Consider the following 26,903-nt stretch of genomic DNA (forward strand, 5'->3'; position numbering starts at 1 on the left):
CATCTAGAAATTTAAAAACTCTTGACCTTTGAAAAAGTAATTCTCTTCATTATCTTGGAGCAGGACAAAGAGGCTGTATTTATTGTCTATCAGGCTTTTTATCACTGGGTGTGGAGACTTTTGTTCTCACCATCACACTCTTGCTTGGAGCCAGGGGGAAACTTCTGTGGGAAGAGGTAGGCAAAAAGAATAGTGAGCCTTTTGAGGATTAGAAATAAGAGCACAGAATTTACTTCCAAGTATTTCTACCTGAAACTTTTAGTTTAGCAGCTTTTAGAGCAAACTCATGGGAGCATGCCGCAGGAGGCGTGGGAAACAAGCCATACTCTGCGGTGCCGGGCATGGGAGGGCGGGGAGCGGCCCAGGTGTTGCACTCCTGGCTGAGGGCGGTTGGATGAGGCAGGCACTTCGGAAAGCAAATATCCAGAAAAACCTGTTGCTGGCACTCCACATTCTGGTTCCCACGTGGATCATGGGACCTGCATTAGCTTCCAGGGAAGTGCCTGTCAGAATGTTTCCTGCCATCATTAATTTTAGCTGCAGGTAGGCATTGCCCATGAGGTATCCTTTGGGAATTATTAATTGAGACGACCTCTGCTCTCAAATAATTGTCTACCATGATGGGCTCCTATTAATCGCCAAGTGCTGTGTCCACAGCTTTAAATGTATCATCTCATATAAACAACATTGTTATAAAGTGGGCATAAAATTATCATTCTCCAACAGACAGGACAAGAGATGCAGATTAAGTAACCTGTCCAAGGATAGCTAGCTGATAAGTGGTGAATCTGAGCCTGAAGTCTATGACATCAGAGACCAGAATCCGTGTATCCCTTCTTTTCATTTCATCTTTTGGGTGACTATAGGTCAATTGGAGGCATCTTTTAAAATGCCTAGGAGACCTGAATGAGTGTATCCGTGTGTGTGAAACAGTCTAACCTCTTCAAGTGGGAGTCACCTATTAGTAAGAAAGTCAGCACAGCTAATTTTATCAGCTCAATCTTTTCCCCAAGCATCTTGGTTGGTTCTCAATGGCCAAGGGCTTTGCTGTAGATGATAATAGTGGATTATTTAAACGCCTTTTACTGAAGTATAGCACCTGCAGAAAAGTGCACAAATAATAAATGCACAGTCCTTAAGAATATTCACAAACAGACCCAAATAATCACCAGCCAGGTGACTGGCTTGCCAGGTCAAGAAACATGACCTTGTGCCCCAGCCCAATCTCTGTCCCCTCTCTGCTCTCCAAAGAGAGCCTCTATCCTGACTTCCAACACCCTGGATTAGTGTAGCGCTTTTATTTTTATTTTTAATGGAATTTGATTTATATACATTCACATACCATGGAATCATCCAAAGTGTACAATATCATCATAGAGCTGTGCATTTATCGACATAATTTACTTTTTTTCTTTTTTGTATAAGATAACATACAGACAAAAAAGCAATACATTTCAAAGCACACCGCAACTATTAGTTATAGAACATATTTCAGAGTTTCACATGGGCCATAATTTCACGATTCTAGGTTTTTGCTACTAGCTGCTCCAAGATGCTGGAGACTAAAAGAAATACCAATATAATGACTCAGCACTCATTCTTATTTATTACACCCAACCTTCTTGGTATAACTCCATTACCTTTGACCTTTCTCCAATTTTTTTTTCTCTTTCAATTTTTTTAAAGGAATTTGGGCTATGCCCATTCTAACTTTTTCACATTGGAAGTGACTCTCAATAATATGAGATAGGAAGGTGGAACTAGCTGATGTTCTGGAGAGGCTGCCCCTTTGTATTTCAGGACCTATCTGGTCTAGGGACCCATCTGGAGGTTGTAGGTTTCTGGAAAGTTACCCTAGTGCATGCAACCTTTGTAGAATCTTATATATTGCTCTAGGTGTTTTTTTTAGGATTTGCAGGAATGGTTTTGGTTGGGGGTTGGCAAGTTATGGTGGGTAGCAATGTCTAACTGCAGTTGGTGTAAAAGCAACCTCAGAGTAGCCTCTTGACTCTATTTGAACTCTCTCTGCCACTGATACCTTATTTGCTACGCTCCCTTTTCCCCTTTTGGTCAGGATGGAATTGTTGATCCCACCATGCCAGGGCCAGGCTCATCCCTGGGAGACATCTCTCATGCTGCCAGGGAGACTTTCACCCTTGAATGTCATGCCCCATGTTGCAGGGAGGGCAATGGTTTCACTTGCAGAGTTGGGCTTAAAGAGGGAGAGGCCACAGCGTAGGTCTCTTTGACATTCTTATAAACAGATTCATAAAAGTTGGCTTATTTTGTATTTAGCTTCTCTTACTCACCAATATGTTTATGAGAATCATCCAATCCTGGCAATTCTGAGAGCTTGAAGTGGAAAAGAAGAAGCAAGAGTAAACTAGAGTTTTTGTTATATTGTTTTTTATTATATCCTCCAGGGCAGTGCTTTTCAAACTTCTCAAATAAGATGTCCCCAGATAAATCAGCTGGGAATCTTATTAAAACTCAGGCTCTGAGTCAGCACGTCTGGGGTGGGGCCTGAGGTTCTGCATTTCTAACCAGCTTCCAGGTGATATGGAGGCTGCTGGGCTGAGGACCACACTTGGAGGAACAAGGAGGTGCCCCATTAACAACCTGAAAGTGTGCAGCAGGGGTTTGGAAAATCATTTAATGACTGCAAGTTGTAATCATTTAAACAAAATAGCATTAATGGAGACTATTGGAAGAGAATATAATTTCTACATCTTACAAAATTTAATTACTGTTTTGGCATGTGTGTCTGATGGATATTTTTCTACTTAAAAAAAATCAATTTATTTTTTCAAAGAGATGCTAAATACCCAGGGTAAAAGTTTCAAAAGGTGCAGAAAGGTAGACAGTGAAAAGAAGTTGCCTTCTCTCAGGCCCCTCAGGTTCTCTCTCTCCAGAGCCAACCACTGTTCCTGAATTTATTGTGAATTCTTCAAGAGATATTTTGCCCATATACTTATTTTTCCTTTACATAAATGTTAGGCTATGATGCATGCTGTTCGGCCCCTTGTTCTTTTTATTAACAATATGGATAAGTAAATAGCTAATGCTTTATGTTCTGGATATTGTTCTCAGTGCTTTAGGTACTTTCACTCATTTAATCGTCACAACAGTAGGTACAATTATTATTCCAATTTTATAGACATGATTCAAGCCTAGTTTACCCTGCAGAGCTTCTACATTATACAAGGTTTATAACTTTTATATGTATAACCTTTATGTTTTATACATCTGTGGAGTAACTGTATGATGTATCATAATTTATTTACCAAGTTCCCTTTTTTAAAAAAATATGTATTTTTTTAAACAACAAACGTACAAACATTCTTGACAAGGTTCCAATCAATGACTCACAATATCATCACATAGCTGTGTTATCACACCATGATTATTTTTTTTCAACATTTGCATCTCTCCAGCAAAAGAAAAAGAATAAAGAAAAAACTCATACATGCCATACCCCTTACCCCTCCCTCTCATTGACCACTAAGTATTTCAATCTACTGAATTTATTTTAACCTTTGTACCTCCCTACTGTTTATTTTTTAACCTTATTTTTTTCACTCATCTGTCCATACCCTGGATAAAAGGAGCATCAGACACAAGGTTTTCACAATCACACAGCCACATTGTAAAAACTATAGCATTATACAGTCATCTTCAAGAAACATGGCTACTGGAACACAGCTCTACAGTTTCAAGTATTTCCCTCCAGCTACTCTAATACACTATCAACTAAAAAGGAGTATCTATATAATGCATAAGAATAACCTCCAGGATAACCTCTTAACTCTGTTTGAAATCTCTCAGCCACTGACACTTTATTTTGTCTCATTTCTCTTTTCCCCCTTTTGGTCCCAGCTTGTCCCAGGAATCCTGTCCCACATTGTCAGGGAGGTTTACACCCCTGGGAGTCATGTCCCACAGAGAGAGAGGGAGGGCAGTGAGTTCACTTGCCAGGTCGGCTTAGAGAGAGAGAGGCCACATCTGAGCAGCAAAAGAAGTTCTCTGGGGGTGACTCTTTGGCCTAATATTTTTTTACATGGGCAGGCACAGGAATTAAACCCGGGTCTCCAGCACGGCAGGTGAGAACTCTGCCTGCTGAACCACCATGGCCCACCCTCTTAGACCTAATTTTCAGTAAGCTTAGACTATCCTTGGCAGGGATAAGTTTCATAGAAGCAAACCCCATGATTGAAGTCTCAGCCTATTTTGTCCCCACTGCTTGCGAAAATATCAAGAATTCTCCAAATGGGGAGGTTGAAAAATTTTCCCTTTCTCCCCATTCCCCCAAAGGGACTTTGCAAATCCTTCTTTATTCACTGTTCAAATTACTCTGGGATTTATCAGGACATCATACTAACCTGGACAAACCAACAGAATCTCATGCCCTATTCAAGGTTCCATGTACTTATGATGTTCAATTAAACTGACCATGTAAGTTAAATTAGGAAAAAACACTAGTCAAAATATAAATTTTGCATCAAATAAACATTTCTTGCCTTAGTCTCACATGGAAGTTGAAGTTTTAAATTATGAAAGACCATCTATTTTCAACACCCTGCAATACTGACATTCCTTTGTTCTTCCTCATGCAAAAATATTTTTTAATTTGTACATTTAGTCAACTATCATTATGCACTCTAGGCATTCCTAGATTATACCACCTCAGTCTTTATCGTCTATCTTTCCTTCTGGTTTCATATGTGCCCCCAGCCCTCCTCCCTCTATTGTTCCCACATTCAGTGTACTTAGATTATTGTGCTACAATCAGGTAATATTGTGCTATCCACGTCTGAATTTTTACAATTAGTCCTGTTGCACAATTTGTATCCCTTCAGCTCCAGTTACCCAATCTCTACCCTATTTCTATCTTCTGATAACCCGTGTTCTTAGCTGAAATTCTCCAAGTTCACTCATTAATGTTAGCTCATATCAGTGAGATCATACATTATTTGTCCTTTTGTTTCTGGCGAATTTCACTCAGCATAATGGCTTCAAGATCCATTCATCCATGTTGTTACATGTTTTGCTGTGTAATATTCCATTGCATGTATTTACCATGTTTGTTTAGCCACTTATCTGTTCATGGACATTTGGGCTGTTTTCATCTCTTGGCAATTGTAAATAATGCTGCTATAGACATAGGCTGGCAATTGTCTGTTTGTGCTCTTGCCTTCATGTCCTCTGAATAGATACCTAGCAATGGGATTGCTCAATCATATGGCAATTCTATACTTAGCTACCTGAGGAACTGCCAAATGGCTTTCCACAAAGGTAAAATGTACCATTTTACATTTTACAGTGGATTAGTGTGCCTCTTTTTCCACATCCTCTCCAGCACTTATTGCTTTCTTTTTTTTATATTGGCCATTCTGGTGGGTATGAGATGACATCTTATTGTAGTTTTGACTTGCATTTCCCTAATAGCCAGGGAAGTTGAGCATCTTTGCATCTGCCTTCAGCCATTTGTATTTCCTCTTCTGAGAAGTGTCTGTTCATGTCTTTTGCCCATTTTAAAATTGGGTAGTTTGTCTTTTTGTTGTTGAAGAATCTCTTTATGTATTCTAGATACTAGACCCTTATGTGATATGTGGTTTCCAAATATTGTCTCCCATTGCGTAGGCTGCCTTTTTACTTTCTTGACAAAGTTCTTTGATGCACAAAAGTGTTTAATTTTGAAGAGTCCCCATTTATCTATTTCTTTCTTCAATGCTTGTGCTTTGAGTGTAAGATCTAGGAAACTGCCTTCTATTACAAGTTTTATAAGAGATTTCCCTACAGTGTCTTATAGAAGTTTTATGGTCTTAGCTCTAATGTTTAGGTCTTTGATCGATTTTGAGTTAATTTTTGTATAGGGTGTGAGATATGGATCCTCTTTCATTCTTTTGCATATGGATATCCAGTTCTCCAGGCACCATTTATTGAAGAGGCTGCTCTGTCCCACGTGAGTTGGTTTGTACCAAGTTCCCTTCTGATGGACCTTTAGGTTGTTTCCAATATTTGCAATGAGATTTTCAGGCAAACATCATTTCCTACCTGTGGGGTTATAACTATAGGTATATTCCTAAAAGAGCAATTTCTGGATCAAAGGATGAGTATTTTATACATTTTGGTTGATATTACCAAGTTGCCCTCCATAAAGGTTATAACAATTTATATTTCCACCAACATATATATGATCAGGATTATCACACTTTCTGAATTTTGCCCATCTGATAAGTGAAAATGGTATTTCGGCATTGCTTCAATTTGTATTTTTCTTATTATGTGGGTTATCTTTTCATATATTTTAGAGCCATTTTAACTTTCATTGCTGTGAACTTTGTCATATGCTTTCCTTTTATACTGTGCTAGTCTTTTGTTATTAATTTCTAAATGCTCACTTTATATTTAGGAGATGACACCTTTGCCTGTGGTATATGGTGGTATATAGTGTGTTTTTATTATTTTGTTTTCCTTTTTGCCATGCAGAAATTTTTTTATCTTCACATCGAGTTTTTGTTTGGTGTATGCGAGTGTGTGGCTTCTAGATTTTGTATCATACTTAGAAAGGACTTCCTCAACTCAAGATTATAAAAAAAATTCTATGCTTTCTTCTAGTGCTTCTACTTTTCAAGGTTTCATTTTGATTCATCTGAAATTTATTTTGGAGTAAAAAGTGAGGTAGGGACCCATGTTCATTATTTTCCAGATGGCTTTTCATTGTCCTAACACTGCAAATTGAATTATCCGTATTTTCTTGAATAATCTATCTCCATGTATAACTATATATGCATATATATATAGCCTCCTTTATCATATACAAAATTCATGTATGTATCTGTGTTTATTTCAGGCTTCTTTATCTCATTTCTGTGTGCCAGTACCACTGTTACACTATTTGAATTACTATAACTTTATAACGCATCTTTTTTACACAATCCTATTAAATTTTTTTCAATGTTCTGCGAGGTTTTAGGAATACCATTATAGGGCATGGCGTAGTGCTGTCTGGAGAAGGAATATAGGTCTCTGAAGGCTTTATGGAAGAGTAATGGACCACAATCAAGATCAGAACCCTGAGATCTACATAATTCCTCAATCTTGCCAGTGCTTCAGGTTGGAGGGGCTCCTGCTAAAGGGCTCTGAGTATGAGAGAAGAGGAGGTAACAGGCTGGGGCCACTCTTCTGTCCCTATCCACAATGAACAGTTCTCTAGGTTCTGTTGATTCCATTCCCTTAGTCTTTGTAATGGGTCTTTTCCCATGTTTTGGTTTGCTAAAGCTAGCAGAATGCAAAGCACCAACAATGGGTTGGCTTTTAACAATGGGGGGTTATTAATTTACAGTTTGCAGTTTTTAGGCTATGAAAATGTCCAACTCAAGGCATCAAGAGGATGATACTTAGACTCTATCTATGATTTTGTTGTTTTCAACTTCTGGTTTCAGTGGCTTCCGCTCTGAGCTTCTGTGGGTCCTCACGGAGCTTTTCTCCATGAGCTTCTCTCAACTTTGTCTCTTCGCTTCCTTATGTGTTTTATTCTCCTTTTAAGGACTCCAGCAAGGGGATCAAGACTCACCCTGAATGAGGTGGTCACAGCTCAAGTGCAATAACCTAATCAAAAGTTCCCACCTACGGTAGGTCAGCACCCACAGGAATGGATTGAAAGAACAGAACTTTTTCTGGGGTACATAGCAGTTTCAAACTTCCACACTCCACCATCAGCATCCTCAGCCCTCCCCTCATCCCCAGACTAATCTGACTCCTGAGAAATCTTCATTGACCACTCCTCACCCAGCCCAGGTCACACCCTTTAGTTTTAACCCTCTCTATCCTAGGAATTTGCCCCCAGGGCTCTCACCTTCTGTAATTATAAGAATTAGTTATGACTATTCCCCTTACCAAAATGCAACTTGTATGAGCACGGGGACCCATATGCTTCATTCATCACAGTACTCCTGCACTTTAGCACAGTATCTGTCACATGGCAAGCGCACAATAAATATGCATTAAATGGATGTGGGAGTAGAGGAAAAGGTGGTGTCTAGTAAAATTTATGACTGGAGGATTTGGTGGATGGTGAGATTATTGATTGACTTAGTTCACATTAACCTCAGTTTTCTGTTCTATTAGCTGGAAAAAGAGTATTTATCTATCAAGGCCCTTGTGAGAATTAATCGAACAAGGTATTTAAGCAAGTGCCTAGAAGAGTGTCTGACATTCACTAGCAATGGACAGTCCAAGAGGAAATTAAAAAAACAATTCCATTTACAACAGTATATATATGTGTATATATGTATATATATATATATATGAGTGAACTTAACCAAAGTTACAAAAGACTTGTATACTGAAAGCTACAAAACTTGTATACTGAAAGTTACTGAAAGAAATTAAAGAAGATCTAAATAAATGGCAAGACATCCCATATTCGTGGTTTGGAAAAGTTCATATGTCGATATTACCCAAAGCAATATACAAATTCAGTGCAATCCCTTACAAAATTCCAGCAGCCTTTTTTGGCAGAAATGGAAAAACTGATCTTCAAATTCATGTGAAATTTCAAGGGGCCCTGAACAGCCAAAACAATCTTGAAAAAGAACAGCATTGGAGAACTCACTCCTCCAAATTTCAAATTTTACTACAAAGCAATAGTAATCTAAAGAGTGTGGTATGCTAAAAGGCAAATGCATAAAGTGTAGTGATAAACAAATGATTGTGAGCTCATAATGTGTAAATATGTGACTCGTGACAAGATTTACATAAAGGCGGAGGGGGTGTAAGAACATAGTTTATGTATGCTATTAAAGTTAAGTTCATATCAAAGCAAAAAGATTGTTATAGGTTTAGGGTGTTAGATATAAGCCCCATGGTAACCACAAAGAAAACTTCAGAGGATATGCAAGCTCATAGAGACAGAAAGTAGAGTATAGGTTTCCAGGGGTCGGGGGGCAGGTGTAATTGAGAAATCAGGATTTAAGGGATGATTTTGATTACTCAGTCATGACAAAGATATTTCTTTTTGCTTTCTGATATATTGGAGCAGACAGAGGGAAATTCCTGAAATCTCTAAATTGTAATCCAGCTGCCTTGATCTCTGATAATGATTAAATAGCCCTTATCTTCTGTCCCTGTAATGGTAAAAGCCTTGTGACTAACCTTCCTTTGTCCCCAGTTATCCAGTTTTTCAACTTTAGAGTCTTGTAATCACTAAAGTCAGCGCCTAAGGTTTATTAATGAAGGGTCAGCCCAGACCTAACCCACCCCAAGCCCAAATTTATCTTGATAACCGATACTAGATCTAACCAAGTGGGCCCGTCTGACATGCACAGTAGCTGAGACTTAAACCTACAAGTCACCTATACCTCATTATGTCATTTTCTGACATACATTCTGTGACCAAGCATGTAATCAGTCTACACATGCTCAATAATTAGATCACCTCTAATGATATTATCTGGGATCACTGTGCTCATTATTCTAAATCCTGCCCATCTTTTTCTCTAATAAAACTATCTTAATTACTGCAGTTGGGGGAGACAAATTTTGCTCTGCTTTCCCATTATTCACATAATAATAAACCCTTTCTTCAGAAAGAAAGATAGATGTTAAAGATCGAGATGGTATAGTCTAGGAATGCCTAGAGTGTATAATAATAGTGAAATGTACAATGTACAAATTTTAAAAATGTTTTGGCATGAGGAAGAACAAAGGAATGTCATTATTGCAGGGTGCTGAAAATAGATGATAATTAATACTTTAAAATGTCACCTTATGTGTGAGACTAAAGCAAAAAATGTTTATTTGTTACAAAATTTCGATTTTGACTACAGCATTTCCTAATGTAACTCATGTAGATAGTTTGATTGAATGTCATAAGTACTTGGAATCTCAGGTAGCACATGAGATTTTGTTGGTTTGTCCAGAGTGATCCCCCGATGAATCCCAGAATGATTTGATCAGTGACTGGAAAAGTATTTGCAAGCCCCCTTTGGGGAATGGTGAGAGTGGGGAGAAATTCAACTTCCCCAAGTTGAATTCTTGATATTCTCATAAGCAGTGTGGACAACCAAAGCTATAGGCTGAGACCCCCAGTCTTGGGGTTTGTTCACATGAAACTTAACCCCACAAAGGATAGGTCAAGTCTACTTAAAATTTAGGCCTAAGAGTCACCCCCAAGAGATCCTCTTTTGTTGCTCAGATGCGGCCTCTCTCTCTAACTAACAAGACGAGCAGTCTCACCACCCTCCCCCTCTCTGCGTGGGACACGACTCCCAGAGGTGTGGACCTTCCTGGCAACGTGGAACAGAGATCCTGGAATGAGCTGAGACTCAGCATCAAGGGACCGAGAAAAACCCTAGAATGAGCTGAGAATTAACCTCAAGGGATTGAGAGAAACTTCTCGACCAAAAGGGGGAAGAGTAAAATGAGGCAAAATGTCAATGGCTGAGAAATTCCAGAGTCGAGAGGTTATCCTGGAGGTTATTCTTACGCATTAAATAGATGTCACCTTGTTGTTCAAGATGTAGTGGAGAGGCTGGAGGGAATTGCCTGAAAATGCAGTGCTGTGTTCCAGTAGCCATGCTTCTTGATGATGATTGAACAATGATATAGCTTTCACAATGAGACTCTGTGAATGTGAAAACCTTATATCTGATGCTCCCTTTAGCTACTATATCAACAGAAGAGTAGAACATACGGAATAAAAATAAATAATAGGGGGAACAAACGTTAAATAAATTCAGTTTGAAATAGTGGTAAATGAAAGCGAGGGGTAAGGGGTATGGTATGTATAGTCTTTTTTTCTCTATTATCATTTTATTTCTTTTTCTGTTGTCTTTTTATTTCTTTTTCTAAATTGATGCAAATGTACAAAGAAATGATGAATATGCAACTATGTGATGATATTAAGAACTATTGATTGTATATGTAGAATGGAATGATATCTAAATGTTTTGTTTATTAATTTTTTTAATTAATAAAAAAAGTTTTTAAAAAATAATAAACCCTTTCTCTCTTTGAGACTCTGGTGTCTCAGGAATAGATTATTGAGCTCGTCTGACAAAGGAATCCATGGTTTTGTCCAGTAACACAAGGGCAATGCCAACTTAATGAGAAAACCAATGCAGGGTTTCTATTGGGGCTGAAGGGAGAGATAATAATGACTGGTGGTGAGGGCACTGCAACATTGTGACTCTGATTAATCCCACTGAACAGTATGCTTGGGAGGGGTTGGGATGGGAAGATTTACATTGTACATATGTTTCCACAATTTAAAAAAAAGAGAGAAACTAAAGAGATAATGACAATTAAATGTGATACATGATACTGGATGAATCCTAAGAACGGAGGAGAAAGGGCTCAAAAGGACATTATCGGATATAAAAACAAATTGGAATGTAGAATATAAACTTTATTATAACAACGTCAAATTTCTTGAACTTGCCAACTGCATTTAGGCAGATAAATAAGTGAAAATCCTTGTTGGTAGGAAATGTACATGGAAGCTTTATGTGTTCAAGGAGAAGGACGTACGTAACCTGCTCTCAGATGTTCAGAAAATAGATAGCTTCATAGATTGATAGATGGTTGTAACTAGTACGATAGGACTAAAGTGGCAAAATGTTAAAATTGGTAGATCTGTGTATCTGGGTGGGGAGGGGGTGCAAGGGCATAGGAGCAGTTGGAGTTCTGTCTGTGGGGTTTCTATTATTTTTGCTACTGTCCTGTAAGTTCAAAGTTGCCTCCTAATAAAAAGTAAAAAAAAAAAAAAAAAAAGAATATAGCACTTGCATAAAGACAAATCGTCAAAGGAACAGAATTAAATGCCAGAAATAAAGCCACACATCTATGGCCAATAGATTTTATTAGTAGTATTAGTTTTGCATGGGCAGGCACGGAGAATCAAACCCGGATCTCCAGCATGGCAGGTGAGAATTCTGTCTGCTGAGCCACCGTTGCACCACCTTAGATTTTTTTTTTTAGGAATTTTTAAATACTGGGCAGAGATAAACCACTATGGGAAGAAAACCAACCCAACAGTTAGCTATTACCCATCTAAAATACTATATTCAACAGAGGAAATTCTTCTTTTGGAGAGCACACATGAGAGTATTATAATAAAGCTGATTATTTGTACTTTCTGTGGCTTAGGACAGGGGTCAGCAAAATTTATCTGCAAAGGGCCAGATAGTAAGTCTTTTAGACTTTGTAGGCATACAGTTTAAGTTGCTACTCAACTCTCTTTATAGCATGAAAGCAGCCATAGGTAAGATGTAAATGAATGGGAGTGGTTGTAATCCAATAAAATGTGTTTACCTAAACAGGTACAGGCTGTATTTAACCCATGGGGTGTAGTTTGCCAACATTTTGTCCAGGAGATCTGACAGAAAAAATAAACCCAGGGAACAAAAATGTTGCAAAATGTAAGTGGGGAAATAGACAGTTTCCCCAAAATTGGTAAATCCTTTATGGATTTCCATAGTGTCCTAAATAAAGAAGTTGAACATGAGAATGAGTGTTTTCAAATTGTCAACTGATTTTTGATAAGTGCAGTTGTTTGAAGCTTTATATATCCCAGAAAAACACATTCTTAATCCATTCCTGTGGGTATGAATCCATTGTTAGGTAGGACCTTTTTTTTTTTTTTTAAATATGGGCAGGCACTGGGAATCAAACCAGGCTCTTCAGCATGGCAGGCAAGAATTCTGCCACTGAACATGGAACTTCCAAATTTAACTAATATGGTCAGTTTAGTTGAACATCATAAGTACATGGAACCTTGAGTAGGGCATGAGATTTTGTAGGTTTGTCCAGAGTGATGCCTTGATAAATCCAGAAGGATTTGAACAGTGAATAAAAAAGTATTTGCAAAGTCCCCTTGGGGTAATGGTGAGAAAGGGGGAAAATTCAACTTCCCCACGTGCAAAATTCTTGATATTCTCACAAGCAGTGGGGACAACCAAAGAAATAGGCTGAGCCCCCAATCTTGGGGTTTGTTCATATGAAACTCAACCCCGCAAAGGATAGGTTAAGCCTACTTAAAATTAGGCCTAAGAGTCACCCCCAAGAGAACCTCTTCTGTTGCTCAGATGTGGCCTCTCTCTCTCAGCCAATATGACAAGTAAACTCACTGCCCTCCCCCTCTCTGCGTGGGACATGACTCCCAGGGGTGTGGACCTTCCTGGCAACATGGGACAGAAATCCTAGAATGAGCTGAAACTCAGCACCAAAGGATTGAGAAAACCTTGACCGAAAGGGGGAAGAGAGAAATGAGACAAACTAAAGTGTCAGTGACTGAGAGACTCCAAACAGAGTTCACAGGTTATCTTGGAGACTATTCTTATGCTTTAAATAAATATCACCTTTTCAGTTAAGGCGTTACAGAGAGGCTGGAGGGAACTGTCTGAAAATATAGAGCTGTGTTCTAGTAGCCATGATTCTTGAAGATGATTGTACAGTGATGTAGCTTTCGCAATGTTGACTGGGCGATTGTGAAAACCTTGTGTCTGATGCTTCTTTTATCCACCTTATGGACAGATGAGTAAAACATATGGATTAAAAATAAACAAATAATAAGGGGAACAAATGCTAAAATAAATTTAGTAGATTGAAATGCTAGTGATCAATGAAAGGGAGGAGTAAGGGGTATGGTATGTATGAATTTCTTTTCTGTTTTCTTTTTATTTCTTTTCCTGAATTGATGCAAATGTAAGAAATGATCATGATAAATAGACAACTATGTGATAAAAAAGAATGTTCATATTGTATGTTGATTGGTTTTATTAATAAAAATTAAAAAAATAAAAACTAAAAAAAACAGAGCAACCTCAAAAAAAAAATAATAGGAGGAACAAATGTCAAAATAAATTTAGTAGATTGAACTGCTGGTGATCAGTGAGGGGAGGGAGAGGGGATATGGTATGTATGATTTTTCTCTTTTTCTGGATTGATGCAAATGTTCTGAGAGGTGATTGTGGTGATGACTATACAACTATGTGATAATATTGTGTTATTGATTATATACCAAGAATAGAATGATCATAAGGTAAGAATGTTTGTGTTTGTATGTTAAAAAAATTTTTTTTAATTAAAAAAAAAAAGAATGCTGCCACTGAGCCACCATCACATTATCCGTAAATAGGACCTTTCGATGAGGTTACTTTAGTTAAGGTGTGACCTGCCTCATTCAGGATTGGTTTTAGACCTCTTATTGGAGTCCTTTATAAAAAGAATTCCTCCCCCTCTCTACGTGGGACATGACTCCCAGGGGTGTGGACCTTCCTGGCAATATGGAACAGAGATCCTGGAATGAGCTGAGACTCAGCATCAAGGGACTGAGAAAAACCCTAGAATGAGCTGAGAATTAACCTCAAGGGATTGAGAGAAACTTCTGACCAAAAGGGGGAAGAGTAAAATGAGACAAGGTGTCAGTGGCTGAGAGATTCCAAACAGAGTCCAGAGGTTATCCTGGAGGTTATTCTTACGCATTAAGTAGATACCACTTGTTCAAGATGTAGTGGAGAGGCTGGAGGGAATTGCCTGAAAATGTAGTGCTGTGTTCCAGTAGCCATGTTTCTTGATGATGATTGAACAATGATATAGCTTTCACAATGAGACTCTGTGAATGTGAAAACCTTATGTCTGATGCTCCCTTTAGCTACTATAACAACAGAAGAGTAGAACATATGGAATAAAAATAAATAATAGGGGGAACAAATGTTAAAATAAATTCAGTTTGAAATAGTGGTAAATGAAAGCAAGGGGTAAGGGGTATGGTATGTATAGTCTTTTTTTTCTCTATTATCATTTTATTTCTTTTTCTGTTGTCTTTTTATTTCTTTTTCTAAATTGATGCAAATGTTCTAAGAAATGATGAATATGCAACTATGTGATGATATTAAGAATTACTGATTGTATATGTAGAATGAAATGATATCTAAATGTTTTGTTAATTTTTTAATTAATAAAAAAAGTTTAAAAAAAAAAGAATGAATACATTGAGAGAGAGAGAGAGTGTGAAGGTGTGTGTGTGGGGGGGGAAGAGAAACAAGAAGCTGAAAGCAATAAAACCTGGAAGAGAAGGGAGAGACCAGCAGATCCTGCCATGTATTTTGCCATGGGGCAGAGGAGCCAAGGATCACCAGCAGCCAGTCCTTGGGAAGACTGACAGTCCTTGGGAAGACAGCACCACCTCAATGATGCCTTGGTCTCAACTTGTAAACTAATAAATGCCCATTGTTTAAGCCAACCCATTTCATGGTCTCTGCTTTATGCAGCTGAGGAAACTAAAATAGCAAAGGTGTTAAGTCCTGCAGTTGGAAAAGAAAAGTCTCTTCAACAATGATGTTGGGAAAACTGGATATCCACATGCAGAAGAATGAGGTTAGACCCCAACCATGCCATACACAAAACGGATCAAGGACCAAATATAAGAGCTAAACTGTAAAAATATAAGAGCTAAATTTTAAAACTCTTAGATGATAACATGGGGACAAATATTACTAACCTGAGATTCAGCAATGGATTCTTAGATATGACATCAAAAGCACAAGTAACAGAAGAAACAATAAATAAACATGATTTAATCAAAATTTAAAACTTGTGCATCAAAAGAAATTATCAAGCTAGTGAAAAGACAGCCTACACAATGCAAGAAAACCACGTATCACGTAAAGTCTTAATACTCAGAATATATGAAGAATTTGGCAATACGACAACAAAAAGACAAACAATTCAATTAAGAAATGGGCAAAGAACTTGAACAGACATTTTCCCAAAGAAGATATACAAATGGCTGATAAACACATGGAAAAGAATGTTAACATCATTACCCATTAGGGAAATGCAAATCAAAACCACAAAGAAAAAAAATAATAAAAAATTTTAAAAACCTCAATGAGATACCACTTCACATCCACAAGGATGGCTATTAATTGGAACTCCAGTGCACTGTTGGTGGGAATTTAAAATGGTGCCATTGTGGAAAGCAATATAGTGGTTCCTCAAAAAGCAAATATAGAATCACCACATGAGGTGGCAATTTCATTTCTAGTACATACCCAAAGAAAGTGAAAACAGGGTCTCAAACAGATACTTGTACGCCAATATTTTTAGCAGCACTATTTACAATAACCAAAAAGTAGAAGTAACCCAAGTGTCCAGTTACAAAGAAATGGATAAACAAAACGTGGTACATAAGCACGATGGAATATTATTTGGCAATAAGAAGAAATGAGTCGTGAGATATGCTGCACCATGGAAGAACCTTGCGGACATTATGTTCAGTGAAATAAGCAAGACATAGAAGAACACTTAAAAGAAATGACTAGAAATAACAAATTCACAGAGATAGAAAGCAGATTAGATGCCTGGCCAGGAATAAATATTCAAAAAAAGAAAGAAAGAAAGCAGATAAGAGGTGGGGAGGGTCTGGAGGGAGTGGGGAAGGGAGAGTGTTTGAAAACAGAGAAAAAAAGAAAAAGAGTGCGGGGCATGTATCCAAAGCTCAATAAATGATAGGCAGGACTCCTTCCCTTCCCTCCAAATTCTTTGGTATTTCTTTGGGCCAAAAGCAATAGAGGAAAGTGTACGGATCTGCCCTAAGACTTGGAGAGGTATGGGGAAGCCCCTGGATCATTAAAAGGGAGAAAGGGGTTTTACATGTTGACCCCTTAAGGCACAAAAGGCCTTGCGAAAATCCATTGCCTGAACACCCCAAGGTTGGATGGCTGTTCTGAACTTTGCTGAAGCGTGAGCCAAAGAGCCAGTGGGACCTGCGGTTGCGGCCGGGCCCTTTCTACCCACCGGTTCCGGCAGGGGAAGGCTCGGGCGGAGGGAGGTCGGGGCAGGGGGAGGCTCCGGCAGGGGAAGCTGGGGCGCGCGGGACTCGGGAGGTCCCGGGCTTACAGCGGCTTAACCGTGGGGCTCTGCCGGCCAGTTCCGGAGCGGGGCCACGCGCGGGAGCACAAACGGATCACATGCAGGGTCACGGGAGGGTTTGCTCCGCCCTGGCCTTGGCTGAGACCGCTCCGCGGCGGGCAGGGTAAGGCTCCGCCGGTTCGCGCCGGCCGGGGCAGCGGGACACGAGGGCCTTTGTCCGCGGCGTGGGGGAGCCCCAGCTGCAGCGGAGACACCGCCCCGCAGGCCGGACACGAGTTGCACCGCGGGCTGCGGGCACAGGGCTGTGGCCGCCCGAGGGAGCGTCTCCCCGGCGAGGGTGGGGGAGACAGACATCCAGAGAGAGGCGGCCAAGCATCTGGGGCGTCTGGGCCCACCCTTCAATCCCCAGGAAACAGTGCACCGTCCCTGAGTGCTCGCGCTGCTGTGTCTTTTAAGTCTGGCTCCTTTCGAGGTAAAGTGTATGCAGGAAGCATGGAGCCTGCCTAGAGGAATGTAAAAGAACCGCGAGATGCAGTTTTCACACCCGAGGAGTTCACGCTCTTGGAAACGAGTGTGCCTACACCTCCCGAGTTTGCTAAGAAAAGAGCTAAGGAGCGCCCTGGAGGGTAGAGGAGGAGGGAGCCAGGTGGGCAGAGACCAGGGCGGAAGGTGTCCTAGCCAGGTGGCCCGGAGCTGCGGGCATGCCCAGCAGTGCTGAACTGGAAAGAAGGTCAGCATGTGCTTGCTGGGCAAAATGTAAACGAAGAGTCTCAGGAATTTCTAAAACCCAAAACCATAGAATGCTTGCTATTCCAATTCAACAATTTTTCCCTCAATATTTTTTTCATGTTTTTTATTTAAGAAAGCAAACAACACACTTAGAACCACCAAAAATGGATATTAGTTAGCTTAACCATAGGCATGTTTCAGTATAGTAACCATACAATCACCCCTCAATATTAAGTTATAAAATATTTCAACTGCTCAGAAAAAAATTGAGACAAATGTAGCCAACCCTATGTGTCCACCTCCTAGCTTTAACAATTCTTAATTTGTTTTTGTATTCCACTGATTTTTTTAAAAAGAGATAAAACATTATAGATACAGTTGAAGCCCCCTCACCCACTAGTACCACTCCCTCATTCCAATCCCCTTCTTCCTTCATCTCCCCAGGCATACATTACTTAAATTTGGTACTTATCATTCTCCTGTGTGTTTCATAATTCTACTACATTTGTGTATCATTAAACAAAATATACCATTACCTTGCATATTTAAGAATTTAAATAACATACATGCAGTTTATTTTTAAAATGTATTCACTTTGTCGACCAAAAGGGGGAAGAGTGAAATGAGACTGTGTCAATGGCTGAGAGATTCCAAACAGAGTCGAGAGGTTATCCTGGAGGTTATTCTTAAGCATTAAATAGATATCACCTTGTTGTTCAAGATGTAGTGGAGAGGCTGGAGGGAACTGCCTGAAAATGTAGAGCTGTGTCCAGTAGCCATGTTTCTTGATGATGATTGAACAATGATATAGCTTTCACAATGTGATTGTGTGATTGTGAAAACCTTGTGTCTGATGCTCCTTTTATCTACCATATCAACAGAAGAGTAGAACATATGGAATAAAAATAAATAATAGGGGGAACAAATGTTAAAATAAATTTAGTTTGAAATGCTAATGATAAATGAAAGCGAGGGGCAAGGGGTATGGTATGTATAATCTTTTTTTCCCCTGTTATTGTTTTATTTCTTTTTCTGTTGTCTTTTTATTTCTTTTTCTAAATCGATGCAAATGTTCTAAGAAATGATGAATATGCAACTATGTGATGATATTAAGAATTACTGATTATATATGTAGAATGGAATGATATCTTAATGTTTTGTTTATTGTTATTTTTTTAATTAATAAAAAAGAAAGAAAATGTATTCACTTTGATATATACATCTATATACATTTTAACTGCTGTTTAGTAATTCTTCATTGGGTGAACATAACATAGTTTTTCCATTCTTTTGATGGATATTGTTTCCCCTTTTTTTTTTTTTTGTAATTTGAATAAGGCTGTAATGAACATTCTCACTTATGTCTCCTTATACACAAAGGCAGAGAGAATTCTTAGGAATGTACGTCTTCAACTTTGCTAGAATGTGCCAAGCTCCCAGCGTGGCTGAGCAAGTGACATTTCACCACCAGTGACTGTGAGTTCCTGTTGCCCTGCAGCCTCCGTAACACTTGATATTGTCAGATAAAAAATTTTTTAACAAGTCAAGGGATGGAAAATGATATCTTATTTTTGTTTTAATTTATATTTATTTAATTATTAGTGAGTTTGAGCATCTTTTCAGATGTTTTATAGGCCATTAGGTTTCTCTTTCTTTGATTTGTCTTTACCCAGGTGGAAATTCTTTACATATTCTAGATTAGCCACATTTCCATTATATACGAGGCAAACATTCTTTTCCTGATTATGATTTGTCTCTTTGCCTTTTTTGGTACAGAATTTAAAAATTCTAATGTAGTTGAATGTACCAATATTTTAACTTATAGTTTTTTGGGGTGAGAAATAACATATAAACAAAAAAGCAATAAATTCCAAAGCACATCACAATAATTAGTTGCAGAATAGATTTCAGAGTTTGGTATGGGTTGCAGTTCCACAATTTTAGATTTTTACTTCTAGCTGCTTTAAGATACTGCAGAACTAAAAGAAATATCAATATAATGATTCAGCAATCATATTCATTTGTTAAACCCTACTTTCTCTGTATAATTTTTGTTTTTTGTGACTTGTTTAAGAAACTGTTTCTTACCCCAAGGTCACAAAGATATCCTCCCATCTATAACTTTTAAAGTTTTAAAGATTTTCTTTTTAAAGCAAAGTCTTTATCTGGAATTATATTTATGTATGCTGTAAGGTGTTTTCATTTTTTTTTCTTATACATATCCAGTCATCTCAGAACCATTTATTTATTTATTTATTTATTTTATTCCTTTAAAAAAATTTTTTTTATTAATTAAAAAAAATTACAAGAAGCACAAACATTCCCAACACATACACTCAGCAATTCACAATATCATCACATAGTTACATATTCATCATCATGATCATTTCCCAGACATTTGCATCAATTCAGAAAAAGACATAAAAAGACAACAGAAAAATAAAACAACAGAAAAAAAAATTTTACATACCGTACCCCTTTCCCCTCGCTTTCATTGATCACTAGCATTTCAAACTAAATCTATTTTAACATTTGTTCCCCCTATTATTTATTTTTATTCCATATATTCTACTCATCTGTTGACAAGGTAGATAAAAGGAGCATCAGACACAAGGTTTTCACAATCACACAGTCACATTGTGAAAGCTATATCATTATACAATCATCATCAAGAAACTTGGCTACTGGAACACAGCTCTAGATTTTCAGGCATTTCCCTCCAGCCTCTCCATTACATCTTGAACAACAAGGTGATATCTACTTAATGCATAAGAATAACCTCCAGGATAACCTCTCAACTCTGTTTGGAATCTCTCAGCCATTGACACTTTGTCTCATTTCCCTCTTCCCCCTTTTGGTCGAGAAGGTGTTCTCAATCCCTTGATGCTGAGTCTCAGCTCATTCCAAGATCTCTGTCCCACATTGCCAGGAAGGTCCACACCCGTGGGAGTCATGTCCCACGTAGAGAGGGGTGGGGTGGTAAGACTGTCAGAACCATTTATTGACCAGATAAGTACAGTTCAGGAAAAAAAGCAACAACAGCTACTGACAAACCTTAACTATAGCCTAGGGCGTCAGTGTAGATGGCTGGAGAGAGCTCTGAGGGGGAGAAAACAGTGTGAGCCGAGGCGCTCTGCCTAGGTAGAGCTGCCAGTCCTGGGCAATCCCAGGTATCAGAAAGGGGTTTCCACAGTTTTGCAGAAGGCTTTTCTGGTCACCAAGACCCCTGTGGAACCTGGTCCCAACCCAGCGTTCCCTACCTGGGCTCCAGATGGTATTACTGGTCCTGGCTCGTCCCATCCACTGGAAGAAGGCACAGGAAAGCACAGGGCCTCTGGGGCCCAGGGGTGGGCCGGGAGCTGGCCTGGCTGGCCAATTTAAGGACATTATTTGCTCACACTATGGCTTTTCCCAACCATAGTCATTAGAGCGAATAGCTCCCAGGTTTTCACAGGGAAGAGCTTTCCCAAAAATTCTGATATGAGTGTTACCAAGTATCCAGCCGTATGATTTGTTTCTTTGCCACAAGCTGCCGCACCCCTAAACCCAAACCCCAGTATTGGATAGATCATAGGGTAAATTGTTATGACAAAGAGACTACAAGATTAAGGCTGATTCCCTTTTGGGTTCGGTGAGCTCTGCCTGGGAGCGCAGCCAATAAAGCACATGTATTTGCAAAAAAAAAAAAAAAAAGATTAAGGCTAAAACAAAACAGGAATTTCTTTTACTCCCATCCCACTGTCTAGAGGTGAGCAGCAGTGTGAGCCTGGCAGACAGCTCTGCTCCACAAGCTCATTCAGAGATCCAGGTTCCTTCCATCTTGCTGTCCTTTATTTTCCTAAGGTGCTGTCCTCACATGTGTGGCCAAAGCCGAGTAACTGAAACAGCTACGTTCTAGTTTCCAGTCTTATACCAGTGTCTCTCCAGTCTTTTTAGTAAACTGAAGCTCTTTCTTTGTTTGATTTCTTAGAAAAACTCACAGAGACAGTATTCTCTGAGGTTCTGCAATATTCCCAGTGGTTTCTCTAAGCCTTTATACTTGAAAATCTGTTTGACTGGATACAAAAATCTGTGGTTCACATTTTGTTTCCCTGAGTGTCTTAAGTATATTATGCCATTACTTTCTGCTATAAAGTATTACCAAGAAAAAATCTAATGATAATATGATTTTATTTTCTTATAAATGACCTGTTTTTTTAATGCGTGGATGCAAATAATTGTGTGTATGTAGGTTTTTTTTTTTCTCCCAAGCCCAATGGTTTCAGTAGGCTACGCCTCTGTGAAGCCATTCATCCAGTTTTCCCAGATACAAGGCATATCCTTTCAATGTGTAGTTGTTTGTGTGTGTGTGTGTGTGTGTGTGTGTGTGCTTGAACCAAGAATTGAACCCAGGTCTTCTGTATGGCAGGTGAGAATTCTACTACTGAACTACACATGCACCTGGCTTCCCTCTCTGTTTAAAAAATCATAGAGTGATTTTTGAAAATATGTTCTCATATTTTCTGAGATTTACTTCCTCTGCTCCCCTTCCTCACTTTTATTTGGACCTTCTTCCTAGGTGTCCCTTTTTCTAGGATTTTCTCCCTGGCAGATTCTCCTCTTTGCAGCACTTGTCTTGGAAGGAAATTTTTTTGGTAGTTCTGAAGGTTTATAGAGCTCAGTCTGCCCCAGCACCATGAGAACTTTATTGCATCTTTGTGGTGCTTCTGCATTCACTGATGAGCTGGGTCCTGCAGGACACCCCTTCCCACATTCCATTTAGATTGGTGAGGGGAAGTGTGGTAGTTAGATTCAGCTATAAACTTGGCATACCTAGTTTTGTTGCTATGGACATGAGCCAATGGTACGTGAACCTCATTTGTTGCTGATTTACATCTGCAGTCGGCTAGAAGGCGTGCCTGCTGCAATGAATGACGTTTGACTTAATTGGCTGATGCTTAAATGAGAGACCCAATGTAGCACAGCCTAAGCAGCTCAGCCTTCCTCATCTCAGCACTCGCAGCTCAGCCCAGGCCTTTGGAGATGCAGAAAGAAGTCACCCCGGGGAAAGTTGTTGGAACCCAGGGGCCTGGAGAGAAGGCCAGCAGAGACCATCCTGTGCCTTCCCACGCAAGAAAGAACCTGAGTGGAAAGTCAGCTGCCTTTCCTCTGAAGAACTAACAAAATAAATCCCCTTTTATTAAAAGCCAATCCTTCTCTGGTGTGTTGCATTCCAGCAGCTAGCAAACTAGAACAGGAAGGTTATCCAGTTTTCAGAGTTGTTAGATGCCCAGTTCCTTCCCTCTTCCCCCCTGCACAGATTCTGATCCCACACAAGTCTTGTGTCTAATAAGATTTATCCTTGCCTGCTTGAACTTGGTACCAGACAAAGGCCATGTATTCTTTTGCCCAATGTGCTCAATAACCAATTCCTGAGACACCAGGGTTTCAAAGAGAGAATTTATTACTGGGTGCATAGTGGAGAGCAGATGGTCTAGTGGCCCAAAATCTGTCTCCCTAAACTGCAGTAATATGGATAGTTTTATTGGAGAAAAAGATGGGCAGGATTTAGGAAAATGAGCACAATGGCCCCATACAGTATAATTAGAGGCGATCTAATTATTGAGCATGAGAAGATTGAGTACATGCTTAGTCACAGAATATATATGTCAGAAAATGGCAGAATGAGGTCTAGGTGACTTGTAGGTTAAAGTCTAAGCTACTGGGCATGTCAGGTGGGCCCAGTTTTGTTAGATCTAGTCTCCGTCGTCAAGATAACTTTGGACTCAGGGTAGGTTAGTTCTGGGCTGACCCAAGACCCTTCATTAATAAACATTGGGGACTGTCTTTTGTGATTACAAAACTCTTAAGTTGAAAAACTGGATAACTCGGGACAAATAAAGGTTAGTCATAAGATTTTTACAATCACAGGGACAGAAGATAAATGCTATATAATCATTATTACAGATCAAGGCAGCTGGATTACAACTCAAGAGATTTAGGTATTTCTGTCTGTCTACTCCAATATACCAGAAAGCAATATCTAAATAATGATTGAATAATCAAAATCATCTCTTAAATCTTGATTTCTGGTTAGGAACTTGGAGACTCAGAGGAATACCTTGCCACTCAGGCTTGTGGAGATGCTATTCATGGGTTTTTTTTTAGGGGGGATGCATGGTCCGGGAATCAAACCTGGGTCTCCCGCAAAGGCGAGCATTCTACCACTGAACCACCCATGCGCCCTCTTGGTGGGCCTTTGGTTTGCTGTTCCTATTCTACTTTGCAGCCAGCATCGTCTTCCCCCACCCCATTAATTTCAGCAAATATTTCTTTCATTGCCATTGAGTTCTAATTCTTCGGTAACTTACTTGTTGATTTCCTTTTCAACCCCAATTAGCCACAGCCCCAGTAGTTTTCAGCAGCCATGTTTGTCAGCTCCTTTCCCTAGTGGGGGAGCTGGTGCACTGGCTTCAAGCATTGACCCTTATGCCAGTGCCCCCACCGCCCCGCCCCACCTAGATTGGAGTACTTTTTGTCCCCTAAGTGTCTGGCTGCCTCCCCTGCATCTCCTCTAGGATCCACGCAGCTTTGAAGCATCATTCCTGCTCATGACTTTGTGTTTCTATTTAGTTCAGGGTCACAGAGATGATAATCTTGTTTTGAGCTCAGCACTATCATTTTAATGTTTTCTTTTTATATTTTATCTATCCCTACTACATATTTAGAGCAGAGAGAGTGCCTAAAGAGTGAACTCGCAGAGGTATCCTGACTCAAAAGTATCTCAAAAAACATTTTTCAATGTACAATGTGTGGGGATACAAAAATGAATAAGATATGGTTTCCAGCTTCGAAGACATTAGAATCTAGAGAAAGACGGTGACTTGTTACATTCTAGTGTCAATTCTAATGAAAAATGCTCTATTGGAAGTAATTAGTAAAGAACTCTGTAAGTCCACAAGAAGGAAGGACTTGTGAGTGAGGGGGACTGGGAAGGCTTGTTAGAAGCAGTTGGCTTTGAAACTGATCCTTTACAGGGTGGTGCAATGGTGGTTCAGTGGCAGAATTCTCACCTGCCATGTTGGAGACATGTTCAGTTCCCGGAACCTGCCCACACAAACAAAAAAAAGAAAAGAAACTGATCCTATACAGAGGTCCTGGTAAGAATGTGCCTGGTGGTTTGGAGATAGCACCTTTGGAATTGGAGCACAGGTTACCCAGGTGGAAGATGGAGGATGTGCTGAAGGATGAGGCTAGACATTTGTGCACTGGCTGTGAGTTTGCAGGGACTAGTTCCAACCCGACTGTCACTGAGCTTGAGTAAGTTACTCTATCTTTCCAAGCCTTAGTTTCTTCATCTATAGGACAGGATTGGAGTGTTACCTCCTCAGGATTGTTGTGAAGATTAATTAGTGGTAATGTATGTGAAGTCATAGAGCCTCTAGAAGGAACACAGCCTTGCCAACACCTTGGTTTTAGCCACTTGAGATCCACTTCAGATTTATGACTCCAGAAGTGAAAGATAATACATGTGTCTTCTTTTAAACAACTAAGTTTGTAGTAACTTACATCAGCTCTAGGAAACTTATTCAGTCTTCAATAAGTGCTTGCTGACTAACTGAATTAATGAATCAAGGGCAATCTTCGTATATATTTTTTATGTGGTAATCCTTCTCATATTGAGGATAGAAGATTTAGTTGGGATCATGCCATCGCCCAGTAAGGTCCTCATCTCAAGTAACATGGAATTCCTGGGGTGGTGTTAAAATGATTTTGAGGTTGATTGGAGTTTGAGATAATTCCATTTTGGATGCACCATTGATATGGTAATGATTTAAACCATAAAGCCTTCACTTCATTGCCATTCTATCTGGGCCAACACAAGACACCTTGACCCCACAGAGCAGCAACCCCCCTTTCTTCTCACTGGGAGACTTCTCGAGCAATGGTTTTCAAAGAGGAAGAGGAAAAACATATTGGAGTTAACTGGGGGATCTTTACAAACGACAAACACCTACTACCCACTTCTTGCCCGCCTACTCAGAGAATCTGCTATGCCTTCTCCCCACCCTCTGCCCCCATGTGACTCATTATCTTCCAGTCAATGCTATATGAGCAGAAGGGAAAAGTATACACAGAGAGATTCACAGAAGGAATTTCTGGAATTATAAGAGATCCCATTTCCACTTAGTGCTTTTTCTTTTATCTTATGACTACACGCAAGCTCTTGACCTTCATCCATGGACAGAGCTTTCCAGAGTATGCAGAAGTCCCAGGAAGACTGAAGATTCCAGCTGTATATTTTCTTCCTTTCTGACCCTTTCTGTGTCATCTCCAGTCTTAGGAAATGCAAGTGCTGTTACCTAATCTTTCTCTAAAAGATGATTATGGTGATGAATATACTACTATGTGATGATATTGTGAGCCATTGATTGTACACGATGTATGGAATGTTTGTATGTTAAGAATGTTCTGGTTTGTATGTTGTTTTGGTTTGTCAATTAAAAAAATAATTGGGTCCTAGGCTTCCCCATTTTGTCTCCCTAACTCTGGGAGGCAGGACTCCCAGAGTTAGGGACTGCCCCTTGAAAAGGGCTGTGTCTTATCTGGGTCTTAAGTGAATGGATTCTTTTGGTTTTAGGCTTCAGATCACACAGAAGCTAGGAAGCTTCCTTTGCCTTTTTCTGGAGTTGCCAGAATTAGGACTTCCTATTTTTTATTGGGTCCCTATCTCTGATCTCTCTGGCTTGAATAAAATGCTGTCTGCACTTCTACCCCCTGTTCCCCCAATAGATCATTGTCCTGTGAAAAATGACCCTATATGATCTTTAGTGATTCTGGGATTGTTCTGCCTCCACCATGCTCTTTGCCAAATTTTTTTTTTTTTTACTCTGAAGGGTAAATAATTTAATACATGTGAAACATACAGATGAAGCAGGTACCCTGTTCCTGCAATATAACAGTGGTTATCATTGAGTTTCTTTTTTAAGTTTTTTTTTAAAAATTATTTTATTTTATTTTTTAATACCAAAAAACACCAAATGCAAACATTCTTATTTTGATCATTTCATTCTACATATATAATCAGTAATTCACAACATCATCACAGTTGGATATTCACCATCATGATCATTTCTTGGAACATTTGTATCTATTCAGAAAAAGAAATAAAAACAGAAAAAAAATCATACATACCATACCCCTTACCCCTCGCTTTCATTGATCACTAGCATTTCAAACTAAATTTATTTTAACATTTGCTCCCCCTATTATTTATTTTTATTCTATATGTTCTACTCGTCTGTTAACAAGGTAGA

General features: G+C 39.3%; 1 long non-coding RNA gene across 1 annotated transcript; it reads right to left on the reverse strand.

The window, feature by feature from the left end:
- Positions 1-2: 2 nt before the first annotated feature.
- Positions 3-21,094, reverse strand: LOC143655955 (uncharacterized). Its single transcript, XR_013162349.1, has 3 exons — positions 20,868-21,094; positions 2,310-2,352; positions 3-164 (listed from the first exon to the last, which is right to left on the reverse strand). It is a non-coding gene; the product is annotated as an uncharacterized LOC143655955 (long non-coding RNA).
- Positions 21,095-26,903: the final 5,809 nt, after the last annotated feature.

The sequence above is a fragment of the Tamandua tetradactyla genome, chromosome 14 (assembly GCF_023851605.1).
Source record: "Tamandua tetradactyla isolate mTamTet1 chromosome 14, mTamTet1.pri, whole genome shotgun sequence".
Classification (NCBI taxonomy): Eukaryota; Metazoa; Chordata; class Mammalia; order Pilosa; family Myrmecophagidae; genus Tamandua; species Tamandua tetradactyla.